At 31.1% G+C, this 12,497-nt stretch overlaps 1 protein-coding gene across 2 annotated transcripts in view; it reads right to left on the bottom strand.

Annotated features, from left to right (window-relative positions):
- LOC144853836 (uncharacterized) overlaps window positions 1–12,497 on the bottom strand; it is a 185,563-nt gene that overhangs the window by 46,842 nt on the left and 126,224 nt on the right. The gene's annotated exons all lie outside the window — the stretch shown is intronic.

Below are 12,497 nucleotides of genomic sequence, written 5' to 3' on the forward strand. Positions count from 1 at the left end.
ACAAAAGGGGAAAAAACCCTATTTTAAAAATTCATGTGGCCAAATGATGACGTCATACCATTTTGTACGTCTAATGTGTATATACATTTATATCTACAACTCATTGGCTTCCAGAATAAGTTAAACAAATTGGGGGTCATCGTGCATTCTGAAGAGTTATATTAATTTTAAAAAGGCCTTATTTTTTACTATTTTTAGCACTTTTGTACAATTAATGTGCGCATTTTGTCATTTTTAACCTGCTCGTATAGCGTTATTTTAAGTCGGAACAGACTCAAATTTGGTGAATGTACTAAGGATGGTGAGTAGAATACGATTTGTAAAAAAAATCATATTTTTTACGCATTTTAAGAATTGCGCACGCAAAAACGCATTTTTGCGCAGTAATTTTTTGAAACACGCAAATGGCCTAACTCATGCTCTAAATTGATCAAAACTTAATTTGGAGCTTTTTAAATTTTTAACGCGCAATTTCACGTGCATGACCTTGAAAAATGTAAGTTTTTATTTGGTAATATTTTTATCCTTCACCTGAAGTTTACGTATAGTGAATTTTATTGATATGTGATAAAGAGTTATGGAGATATGATTGATAGTGTGATTTCACAAAATCGCGTATTAATGACGTCACGGTTGAGTGACCACGCTGAAAAGCTTATTATGGCTAAGTTAAAGTATTTGAAGGACATTGTGAAATTTTTGTGATCATTGTTATTCAACTTTTTGAGATAATTGTTAAACAAAAAGTGTACAGAAAGAAGAAGAATAATAATAATAACAACTAGAATTTAATTCGTCACTTTGACGAATTATAGGTGATCATTTTTATCATTTTATTGACATTAATATTTTTTAAACATGCACGTATGTTAACATACAATCGGAAAATGTTGATGTATGCCATCCTATTATACGCTATAGTACTGAGTTGTGCCTATTATATGCCATATATATACATTATGTACAGTATATACTGTATATCTATATACAGTGTAGCATTAGTGAAACTACGAACACACATCATGTTCTAATTTTTTGGCACTGATGACATTATCAAAATAAACTTGTGGATAACAATATCGAAAGATAAAGAATTGAGCAATGAAATATAACAATTGGAAGAAAATTTGGCACGTAGAAGCGCGGTGCGCGCTCTTTAAAATTTGTATAACTTTGACGAAAGAGATGAAAAAATTGCTTTTTAATTTAAACTGGCCATATGATAACGTCACAAGATCCGATAGGCCTAATTTTTATATTAATTCATATCTACATTTAACCAGCTCTCATAATAAGTTATAAACATCAAGGTCAACTTTAATTCAGAAGAGCTGTAAGGTATCCAAATATACGTTGTAGGTGAAATTATGTAACCACAGTTAATCAAATTTTAAGACATGATGACGTCATCAAAATGAAAATATTGGCAACTCATGAGTAACATAATTGGTTGAGGTAGAATATATTAAAAATTAAAGGAAAATCGATCACAGATAAGCGAGTTGCGCTCTGTTGAATATGGTGGTCTATGACAAAAGGGGAAAATCTCCTATTTTAAAAATTCATGTGGCCAAATGATGACGTCATACCATTTTGTACGTCTAATGTGTATATACATTTATATCTACAACTCATTGGCTTCCATAATAAGTTAACAAAATTGGGGGTCACCGTGCATTCTGAAGAATTATTTTTATTTTAAAAATTCCTTATTTTTTACCATTTTTAGCACTTTTGTACAATTAATGTGCGCATTTTGTCATTTTTAACGTGCTCGTATAGCACTATTTTAAGTCGAAATGGACTCAAATTTGGTGGATGTACCAAGGAAGATGAGTAGAATGCAGTTTGTACAAAAAAATTGTATTTGTTACGCTTTCTATGTACGCACGCGCAAAAACGTGTTTTTGCGCAGTAATTTTTTAAAACACGCAAATGGCCTAATTCATGCTCTAAATTGATCAAAACGTAATTTTGAGCTTTTTTAATTTTTAACGCGCGATTTCACGCGCATGATCCTACGAGCGCGTGCGTTTTTATTTGCTAATATTTTTACCCTTGGCCTAAAGTTTACGTGTAGTGAATTTCATTAATATGTGATAATGAATTATGGAGACATGATTGATAATGCGATTTCACAAAATGGCGTATAAATGACGTCACGGATGAGTGATCACGCTCAATAGCTTATTAGAACTAAGTTAGAGTATTTCAAAGACATTGTGAAATTTTTGTTATCATTGCTATTCAACTTTTTGAGATATTTGTTAAACAAAATCTGTACAGAAAGAAATTGTGAAGAAAAATTTTTTTTATATTTAAAAATTCATGTGGCCAAATGATGACGTCATACCATTTTGTACGTCTAATGTGTATATACATTTATATCTACAACTCATTGGCTTCCATAATAAGTTAACAAAATTGGGGGTCACCGTGCATTCTGAAGAATTATTTTTATTTTAAAAATTCCTTATTTTTTACCATTTTTAGCACTTTTGTACAATTAATGTGCGCATTTTGTCATTTTTAACGTGCTCGTATAGCACTATTTTAAGTCGAAATGGACTCAAATTTGGTGGATGTACCAAGGAAGATGAGTAGAATGCAGTTTGTACAAAAAAATTGTATTTGTTACGCTTTCTATGTACGCACGCGCAAAAACGTGTTTTTGCGCAGTAATTTTTTAAAACACGCAAATGGCCTAATTCATGCTCTAAATTGATCAAAACGTAATTTTGAGCTTTTTTAATTTTTAACGCGCGATTTCACGCGCATGATCCTACGAGCGCGTGCGTTTTTATTTGCTAATATTTTTACCCTTGGCCTAAAGTTTACGTGTAGTGAATTTCATTAATATGTGATAATGAATTATGGAGACATGATTGATAATGCGATTTCACAAAATGGCGTATAAATGACGTCACGGATGAGTGATCACGCTCAAAAGCTTATTAGAACTAAGTTAGAGTATTTCAAAGACATTGTGAAATTTTTGTTATCATTGCTATTCAACTTTTTGAGATATTTGTTAAACAAAATCTGTACAGAAAGAAATTGTGAAGAAAAATTTTTTTTATATATAAAAACAATTTCACACTAGAATTTAATTCGTCACTTTGACGAATTATAGGTGATCATTTTTATAATTTTATTGACATTAATATTTTTTAAACATGCACGTATTTTAAAATACAATCAGAAAATGTTGATGTATGCCATCCTATTATACGGTTATACTATAGTGCTGTGCCTATTATATGCCATATACATTATGTACAGTATATACTGTATATCTATATACTGTGTAGCATTGGTGAAATCACGGGACACATATCATGTTCTAATTTTTTGGTATGATGGAATTATCAAAATAAATTCGAAGATGGCAATTTCGAAAGAACATGAATTGAGCAAATAAATATAAGAATTGGAAGAGAATTTGGCACGTAGAAGCGCTGTGCGCGCTCTTTAAAAATTGTATAACTTTGACGAAAGAGATGAAAAAACTACTTTTTAACTTCAACTGGCCATATGATAACGTCACAACATCCGATAGGCTTAATTTTTATAATAATTCATATCTAAATTTCACCAGCTCTCATAATAAGTTATAAACATCAAGGTCAACTTTAATTCAGAAGAGCTGTAAGGTATTCAAGTATACCTTGTAGGTGAAATTACGTAACCACCGTTATTTAAATTTTAAGACGTGATGACATCATCCAAATGAAAATATTGGCAACTCCTAAGTAACATAATTGGTTGAGGTAGAATATATTAAAAATTTAAAGAAAATCGATCACAGATAAGCGAGTTGCGCTCTGTTGAATATGGTGGTCCATTACAAAAGGGGAAAAAACGTTATTTTAAAAATTAATGTGGCCAAATGATGACGTCATACCATTTTGTACGTCTAATGTGTATATACATTTATATCTACAACTCATTGGCTTCCAGAATAAGTTAAACAAATTGGGGGTCATCGTGCATTCTGAAGAGTTATTTTCATTTTAAAAAAGACATATTTTTTACCATTTTTAGCACTTTTGTGAAATTAATGTGCGCATTTTGTCTTTTTTAACGTGCTCGTATACCGTTATTTTAAGTCGGAATGGACTCAAGATCGGTGAATGTACTAAGAATTGTGAGTAGAATGTGATTTATACATCAAATTTCATTTTTTACGCCTTCTAAGAATCGCGTACGCAAAAACGTGTTTTTGCGCAGTAATTTTTTGAAACACGCAAATGGCCTAATTCATGCTCTAAATTGATCAAAACTTAATTTTAAGCTTTTTAAAATCTTTGCGCGCGATTTCACGTGCATGACCTTGAGATGCGCAAGTTTTTATTTGTTAATATTTTTTACCTTAACCTGAAATTTACGTGTAGTGGATTTCATAAATATGTGATAATGAATTATGGACATATGATTGATAATGTGATTTCACAAAATGGCGTATACGTGACGTCACGGATGAGTGATCACGCTGAAAAGCTTATTATGGCTAAGTTAAAGTATTTGAAAGACATTGTGAAATTTTTGTGATCATTGTTATTCAACTTTTTGAGATAATTGTTAAACAAAAAGTGTACAGAAAGAAGAATAATAATAATATTTTGTACAATAACAATAGGTGATCATTTTATTCTAAATGATCACCTAATAATAAAGATTTTGTACAATAACAATAGGTGATCATTTTATTCTAAATGATCACCTAATAATAATAATAATAACAATAATAATAAAGATTTTGTACAATAACAATAGGTGATCATTTTATTCTAAATGATCACCTAATAATAACAACTAGAATTTAATTCGTCACTTTGACGAATTATAGGTGATCATTTTTATCATTTTATTGACATTAATATTTTTTAAACATGCACGTATGTTAACATACAATCGGAAAATGTTGATGTATGCCATCCTATTATACGCTATAGTACTGAGTTGTGCCTATTATATGCCATATATATACATTATGTACAGTATATACTGTATATCTATATACAGTGTAGCATTAGTGAAACTACGAACACACATCATGTTCTAATTTTTTGGCACTGATGACATTATCAAAATAAACTTGTGGATAACAATATCGAAAGATAAAGAATTGAGCAATGAAATATAACAATTGGAAGAAAATTTGGCACGTAGAAGCGCGGTGCGCGCTCTTTAAAATTTGTATAACTTTGACGAAAGAGATGAAAAAATTGCTTTTTAATTTAAACTGGCCATATGATAACGTCACAAGATCCGATAGGCCTAATTTTTATATTAATTCATATCTACATTTAACCAGCTCTCATAATAATTTATAAACATCAAGGTCAACTTTAATTCAGAAGAGCTGTAAGGTATCCAAATATACGTTGTAGGTGAAATTATGTAACCACAGTTAATCAAATTTTAAGACATGATGACGTCATCAAAATGAAAATATTGGCAACTCATGAGTAACATAATTGGTTGAGGTAGAATATATTAAAAATTAAAGGAAAATCGATCACAGATAAGCCAGTTGCGCTCTGTTGAATATGGTGGTCTATGACAAAAGGGGAAAATCTCCTATTTTAAAAATTAATGTGGCCAAATGATGACGTCATACCATTTTGTACGTCTAATGTGTATATACATTTATATCTACAACTCATTGGCTTCCAGAATAAGTTAAAAAAATTGGGGGTCATCGTGCATTCTGAAGAGTTATATTAATTTTAAAAAGGCCTTATTTTTTACCATTTTTAGCACTTTTGTACAATTAATGTGCGCATTTTGTCATTTTTAACCTGCTCGTATAGCGTTATTTTAAGTCGGAACAGACTCAAATTTGGTGAATGTACTAAGGATGGTGAGTAGAATACGATTTGTAAAAAAAATTCATATTTTTTACGCATTTTAGGAATTGCGCACGCAAAAACGCATTTTTGCGCAGTAATTTTTTGAAACACGCAAATGGCCTAACTCATGCTCTAAATTGATCAAAACTTAATTTGGAGCTTTTTAAATTTGTAACGCGCAATTTCACGTGCATGACCTTGAAAAATGTAAGTTTTTATTTGTTAATATTTTTATCCTTCACCTGAAGTTTACGTATAGTGAATTTTATTGATATGTGATAAAGAGTTATGGAGATATGATTGATAGTGTGATTTCACAAAATCGCGTATTAATGACGTCACGGTTGAGTGATCACGCTGAAAAGCTTATTATGGCTAAGTTAAAGTATTTGAAAGACATTGTGAAATTTTTGTGATCATTGTTATTCAACTTTTTGAGATAATTGCTAAACAAAAGTGTACAGAAAGAAGAATAACTAGAATTTAATTCGTCACTTTGACGAATTATAGGTGATCATTTTTATAATTTTATTGACATTAATATTTTTTAAACATGCACGTATGTTAAAATACAATCAGAAAATGTTGATGTATGCCATCCTATTATACGGTTATACTATAGTGCTGTGCCTATTATATGCCATATACATTATGTACAGTATATACTGTATATCTATATACAGTGTAGCATTGGTGAAATTACGGACACACATCATGTTCTAATTTTTCGGCACTGATGACATTATCAAAATAAACTTGTGGATAACAATATCGAAAGATAATAAATTGAGCAATAAAATATAACAATTGGAAGAAAATTTGGCACGTAGAAGGGCGGTGCGCGCTCTTTAAAAATTGTATAACTTTGACGAAAGAGATGAAAAAACTACTTTTTAACTTTAACTGGCCATATGATAACGTCACAACATCCGATAGGCTTAATTTTTATAATAATTCATATCTACATTTCACCAGCTCTCATAATAAGTTATAAACATCAAGGTCAACTTTAATTCAGAAGAGCTGTAAGGTATTCAAGTATACCTTGTAGGTGAAATTACGTAACCATCGTTATTTAAATTTTAAGACGTGATGACATCATCCAAATGAAAATATTGGCAACTCATAAGTAACATAATTGGTTGAGGTACAATATATTAAAAATTTAGAGAAAATCGATCACAGATAAGCGAGTTGCGCTCTGTTGAATATGGTGGTCCATTACAAAAGGGGAAAAAACCCTATTTTAAAAATTCATGTGGCCAAATGATGACGTCATACCATTTTGTACGTCTAATGTGTATATACATTTATATCTACAACTCATTGGCTTCCAGAATAAGTTAAAAAAATTGGGGGTCATCGTGCATTCTGAAGAGTTATATTAATTTTAAAAAGGCCTTATTTTTTACTATTTTTAGCACTTTTGTACAATTAATGTGCGCATTTTGTCATTTTTAACCTGCTCGTATAGCGTTATTTTAAGTCGGAACAGACTCAAATTTGGTGAATGTACTAAGGATGGTGAGTAGAATACGATTTGTAAAAAAAATTCATATTTTTTACGCATTTTAAGAATTGCGCACGCAAAAACGCATTTTTGCGCAGTAATTTTTTGAAACACGCAAATGGCCTAACTCATGCTCTAAATTGATCAAAACTTAATTTGGAGCTTTTTAAATTTTTAACGCGCAATTTCACGTGCATGACCTTGAAAAATGTAAGTTTTTATTTGGTAATATTTTTATCCTTCACCTGAAGTTTACGTATAGTGAATTTTATTGATATGTGATAAAGAGTTATGGAGATATGATTGATAGTGTGATTTCACAAAATCGCGTATTAATGACGTCACGGTTGAGTGACCACGCTGAAAAGCTTATTATGGCTAAGTTAAAGTATTTGAAGGACATTGTGAAATTTTTGTGATCATTGTTATTCAACTTTTTGAGATAATTGTTAAACAAAAAGTGTACAGAAAGAAGAAGAACTAGAATTTAATTCGTCACTTTGACGAATTATAGGTGATCATTTTTATCATTTTATTGACATTAATATTTTTTAAACATGCACGTATGTTAACATACAATCAGAAAATGTTGATGTATGCCATCCTATTATACGGTTATACTATAGTGCTGTGCCTATTATATGCCATATACATTATGTACAGTATATACTGTATATCTATATACAGTGTAGCATTGGTGAAATTACGGACACACATCATGTTCTAATTTTTCGGCACTGATGACATTATCAAAATAAACTTGTGGATAACAATATCGAAAGATAATGAATTGAGCAATAAAATATAACAATTGGAAGAAAATTTGGCACGTAGAACGGCGGTGCGCGCTCTTTAAAAATTGTATAACTTTGACGAAAGAGATGAAAAAACTACTTTTTAACTTCAACTGGCCATATGATAACGTCACAACATCCGATAGGCTTAATTTTTATAATAATTCATATCTAAATTTCACCAGCTCTCATAATAAGTTATAAACATCAAGGTCAACTTTAATTCAGAAGAGCTGTAAGGTATTCAAGTATACCTTGTAGGTGAAATTACGTAACCACCGTTATTTAAATTTTAAGACGTGATGACATTATCCAAATGAAAATATTGGCAACTCATAAGTAATAATTGGTTGAGGTAGAATATATTAAAAATTTAAAGAAAATCGATCACAGATAAGCGAGTTGCGCTCTGTTGAATATGGTGGTCCATTACAAAAGGGGAAAAAACCCTATTTTAAAAATTAATGTGGCCAAATGATGACGTCATACCATTTTGTACGTCTAATGTGTATATACATTTATATCTACAACTCATTGGCTTCCAGAATAAGTTAAAAAAATTGGGGGTCATCGTGCATTCTGAAGAGTTATATTAATTTTAAAAAGGCCTTATTTTTACCATTTTTAGCACTTTTGTACAATTAATGTGCGCATTTTGTCATTTTTAACCTGCTCGTATAGCGTTATTTTAAGTCGGAACAGACTCAAATTTGGTGAATGTACTAAGGATGGTGAGTAGAATACGATTTGTAAAAAAAATTCATATTTTTTACGCATTTTAAGAATTGCGCACGCAAAAACGCATTTTTGCGCAGTAATTTTTTGAAACACGCAAATGGCCTAACTCATGCTCTAAATTGATCAAAACTTAATTTGGAGCTTTTTAAATTTTTAACGCGCAATTTCACGTGCATGACCTTGAAAAATGTAAGTTTTTATTTGTTAATATTTTTATCCTTCACCTGAAGTTTACGTATAGTGAATTTTATTGATATGTGATAAAGAGTTATGGAGATATGATTGATAGTGTGATTTCACAAAATCGCGTATTAATGACGTCACGATTGAGTGATCACGCTGAAAAGCTTATTATGGCTAAGTTAAAGTATTTGAAAGACATTGTGAAATTTTTGTGATCATTGTTATTTAACTTTTTGAGATAATTGCTAAACAAAAGTGTACAGAAAGAAGAAGAATAATAATAACAACTAGAATTTAATTCGTCACTTTGACGAATTATAGGTGATCATTTTTATCATTTTAATGAAATTAACATTTTTTAAACATGCACGTACGTTAACATACCATCGTAAAAAGTTGATGTACGCCATCCTATGACATGATGCATATGCACTTATAGCGCTGAGTTGTACCTATTATGTGTCATATACAATATGTACAGTATATACTGTATATCTATATACAGTGTAGCATAGGTAAAATTATGGGACCCACATCATGTTCTAATTTTTTGGTATAATGGAATTATCAAAATAAACTCGAAGATGACAATTTCGAAAGATAATGAATTGAGCAAATAAATATTAGAATTGGAAGAGAATCTGGCACGTAGAAGCGCTGTGCACGCTCTTTGAAATTTGTATAACTTTGATGGAAAAGATGAAAAAACTACTTTTTAACTTCATCTGGCCATATGTTAACGTCACAACATCCGATAGACTTGGTTTTTATATGAATTAATATCTACATTTCATCAGTTTTCATAATAAATTATAATCATCAAGGTAACCTTCAATTCTGAAGAGCTGTAAGATATTCAAATTTACGGCGAAGGTGAAATTACACGACCTACGTTATTCAAGTTTTTACGCATGATGACGTCATCAAAATGAAAACACTGACAACTTATGAGAAAGATAAATAATTAAGTAAGCACACACTGAAATTTGTGCGAAAATCGAGATCAAATAGCGGAGATGCGCTCTATTGAATGTGATAACCTACACAAAACGGAAAAAATCCTAATTTTTAAATTCAAGTGGCCATTTGATGACGTAATACCATTTTGTACGTCTAATGTGTATATACATTTATATCTACAACTCAATGGCTTCCCGAATAAGTTAAAAAACTTAGGGGTCATCGTGCATTCTGAAGAGTTATTTTCATTTTAAAAAAGACATATTTTTCACCATTTTCAGAACTTTTGTGAAATTAATGTGCGCATTTTGTCATGTTTAACGTGCTCGTATACCGTTATTTTAAGTCGGACTGGACTCAAAATCGGAGAATGTACTAAGGATTGTGTGTAGTATGTGATGTATACATCAAATTTTATTTTTACGCTTTTTAAGGATTGCGTGCGCAAAAACCTATTTTTGCGCAGTAATTTTTTGAAACACGCAAATGGCCTAATTTATGCTCTAAATTGATTAAAACGTAATTTTGAGCTTTTTAAATGTTTAATGCGCGATTCCACGCGCTTGACTCTACGTGCGCGCGCGTTTTTATTTGCTAATATTTTTACCCTTGACCTGAAGTTTACGTGTAGTGAATTTCATAAATATGTGATAATGAATTATGGATATATGATTGATAATGTGATTTCACAAAATGGCGTATACGTGACGTCACTGATGAGTGATCACGCTGAAAAGCTTATTATGGCTAAGTTAAAGTATTTGAAAGACATTGTGAAATTTTGGTAATCATTACCATTAAACTTTTTGAGATATTTGTTAAACAAAATCTGTACAGAAAGAAATTGCGAAGAAACATTTTTTTTTTACAAAAACAATTTCTCACTAGAATTTAATTCGTCACTTTGACGAATTATAGGTGATCATTTTTATCATGTTACTGATATATTATTTGATGGACATACATTAAAATATGAATGTAAAAAGTTGATGTACGCCATCCTATGACATGATGCGTATATTATGTTTATAGTGCTAAGTTGTACAATTTTATCATATGGAATAGTATACTGTGTGTCTGTATACAGTGCAGTATAGGTGAAATTGCGGGACCCATAATTATATACGTCGCTATGTGACTTACCTACATTGAAGTGGAGGGTACCCATTTCTTCATATGTGGTCAAGAGGTCATTTATTGTTTTGATGGCATGGCATGCAGCGATGAAATAGCTTAGTAAATTATGAACTAAACGAATAGAGGGGGCTAGAGGCCTATGTAATTTTGAAAGAAAATTTAAAAAGAAAGGTACTACTAACATAAACAAATAACAATATTCTAAATGTGAATAAATAATAATTGGTACAACTAGCGTGACACTGTCACGAGTACTTTGAAATAATGTCTTTATTCTATTATTGGCCTAGGGCCTAGGCCTAGGCTAGGAGGCTGTACTACTACTAGGCCTAGCTAGGCCTAGAACCTAGCTTGGCTAGGCCTAGGCCCCTAGCTAGTCCATGCCATTATAGCCTGGCCTAGCCTAGGCCTAGTTTAATCAGCAAGATTATTTTTGTTGTAAGAGTAAGGTAAGGTGAACAGCATTTTTTTTTCAGGCAGATAAATGCATTGATTACAACATTTCATGTTCTCTGTTGTTTAAAAATGATTTCCATTAATAAATAAAACCAACATGTCTTATACAGATATTAGAAGTGTTTCATTATATTGCTTTTGCAGTATAGGTCAAATTACGGGACTCATATGATGGATTTTGGATATGATGACATGTAATTTGTTAGAAATGTATGTGGAAAATGAGTTTTGATTGCAAGGAGTTTTTATCTGATGATTGTGAATATATCCATACTGTAATAATGGTGTTATGATGATATGAAAAGGAACTTGAAGGTTAGAATTGGTTTGGCTAAGGATATCAGAACATGTAATTTCAGTATATATATTTTTTGTATTCGATAGCTGAAAAAACTTTTGCATTTAATCATACCAATGTCGGAGAAGCCGACAATGCATATTTTTATCTTATCATAATTGATAAGCAATGATGTACAGATTTATCGGTACTTGTGTCAAGATTTTTAGCGATTGGGAAATAAGTCTACCTATGTCGATGAGTCCATTTAAATTGTTTTTTTTTCAAGCGAGAGTATGAATGGATGCACATACATATTTTTTTAAGCAATGGTTTTTTGATAAATGAAGACTGCAATGCATGTGCTGTTGTTATTGGCTAATAGCACCTTCATTATCCAGCCATGAATCATGGAATCCTTGAACCCCTTATGAGACGGTGGAATAGAAACCTATTGTGATATATTATTGATTGCTGTAGTTATAAACCAGGCAAAGAGGGATGGATTGATCCTATAACTTGGTTACAGGAAGGCACCATAGATACTGGTTACCAGGATGATGACATTGTAGAAGAAGCTGGCCAAG

This window comes from Antedon bifida, chromosome 10 (genome assembly GCF_963402885.1).
Source record: "Antedon bifida chromosome 10, ecAntBifi1.1, whole genome shotgun sequence".
Lineage (NCBI taxonomy): Eukaryota > Metazoa > Echinodermata > Crinoidea > Comatulida > Antedonidae > Antedon > Antedon bifida.